Genomic DNA, 2,047 nt, shown 5'->3' on the forward strand with positions numbered 1-2,047 from the left:
CCATCCTGGCTAACACGGTGAAACCCCATCTCTACTAAAAATACGAAAAATTAGCCAGGCGTGGTGGTGGGCACCTGTAGTCCCAGCTACTCAGGAGGCTGAGGCAGGAGAATGGCGTGAACCTGGGAGGCGGAGCTTGCAGTGAGCCGAGATGACGCCACTGCACCCCAGCCTGGGTGACAGAGCAAGACTCCGTCTCAAAATAAATAAATAAATAAATAAAACTATGTTCTTAAATGTAGGTACTGATTTCTTTCTTTCTTTTCTTTTCCTTTCCTTTTTTTTTTTTTTTTTTTTTGAGACGCAGTCTTGCTCTGTCACCCAGGCTGGAGTGCAGTGGCATGAACTTGGCTCACTGCAACCTCCACCTCCCAGGTTCAAGTGATTCTCCTGCCTCAGCCTCCCGAGTAGCTGGGATTACAGGCACATGCCACCACACCCAGCTAATTTTTGTTTTTAGTAGAGACGGGGTTTCACCATGTTGGCCAGGCTGATCTCAAACTCCTGACCTCAGGTGATCCACCTGCCTTGGCCTCCCAAAGTGCTGGGATTACAGGTGTGATACACTGCACCCAGCCCGTTTCTTTCTTTTTTCAATTAAAAAAATATATATATATGGAATGCTGGTGGGGCTCGGTGGCTCACGCCTATAATCCCAGCACTTTGGGAAGCTGAGGCAGGCAGATCATGAGGTCAGGAGTTTGAGACCAGCCTGACCAACATGGTGAAACCCCATCTGTACTAAAATTAGCCAGGCATGGTGGCATGTGCCTGTAATCCCAGCTACTCAGGAGGCTGAAGCAGGAGAATTGTTTGAACCCAGGAGGCGGAGGTTGCAGTGAGCCGAGATCACGCCACTGCACTCCAGCCTGAGCAACAGAAAAAAAAAAAAAAGGAATGCTTCACGAATTTGTGTGTCAGCCTTAAGCAGGGGGCATGCTAATCTTGTATCATTCCAATTTTTGTATATGTGCTGCCGAAGCCGTCACCAAAGCATTTGTTTCTTTGACTGTATTGTGAACTGAATGTTTGTGCCCCCCAACAATTATATGTTAAAATACTAACACTGAAGGTGAGGGTAGTAGGAGGTGGCATCTTTATAACGTGATTAGGTCATAAGGGGGAGCCCTTACAAATGGTATCAGTAGATACCATTTGTGGATATCTACTGTGGGTGCAGTGGCTGATGCCTATAACCCCAGCACTTTGGGAGGCCAAGGCAGACGGATCATGAGGTCAAAAGATCGAGACCATCCTGGCCAACATGGTGAAACCTCGTCTCTACTAAAAATATGAAAATTAGCTGGGTGTAGTGGCTCACACCTGTAGTCCCAGCTACTCGAGAGGCTGAGGCAGGAGAATTGCTTGAATCCGGGAGGCAGACGTTACAGTGAGTCGAGATTGTGCCACTGCACTCCAGCCTGGTGACAGAACGAGACTGTCTTAAAAAAAAAAAAAAAATCAAAAACAAACAACAACAACAAAAAAACAAATGGTATTAGTTTCCTTATAAGAAGAGACACGAGAGAGGTGATATTTTTTTCTCTCCCATATGAGGATACAATGAGAAGATAGCCATCTACAAACTAGAAAGAGTGCCCTCACAAGACACCAGATCTGTCAGCCACCTAATCTTGGACTTCCCAGTCTCTAGAACTGTGAGAAATATATGCTTGCTGTATAAAATGTTTATTCTTTAAGCCACTTGCTCTATGGTATTCTGTGATAGCATTCTGAATGAAAACAGGCTGTCTCTTCCAGAATATGTTATGCTTCTTTGTAAGGCATCTTTTCATCCCAGTCTGTTGTAGAATTCCTGGCATGTAGTAGGCAAGTAATAAAGCTATGCAAGCAGATCAAATGGTGCTAGGACTCTGTAAGAATTTTTCTCAGTTCCCTTCCACAGATCTCTTGCCAGAGAGAAAAGGTTCCCCTCAGGGCAGCAAGGTAGAAGACTCAAGAAGTGAGCAGAGTTGAGATCATAGAAGGCTTGGCTTTCCATGCTTAGGGGTGCAGACTTTCATGTTTTTGCAATGGAGAGTCATTA

General features: G+C 45.3%; 1 non-coding gene across 1 annotated transcript; it reads right to left on the reverse strand.

Moving 5' to 3' along the window:
• Positions 1-886: 886 nt before the first annotated feature.
• On the reverse strand, positions 887-989 carry LOC117975504 (U6 spliceosomal RNA). The gene has a single exon (XR_004665791.1). It is a non-coding gene; the product is annotated as a U6 spliceosomal RNA (small nuclear RNA).
• Between the last annotated feature and the right edge of the window lie 1,058 nt (positions 990-2,047).

The sequence above is a fragment of the Pan paniscus genome, chromosome 10, assembly GCF_029289425.2.
Source record: "Pan paniscus chromosome 10, NHGRI_mPanPan1-v2.0_pri, whole genome shotgun sequence".
Classification (NCBI taxonomy): Eukaryota; Metazoa; Chordata; class Mammalia; order Primates; family Hominidae; genus Pan; species Pan paniscus.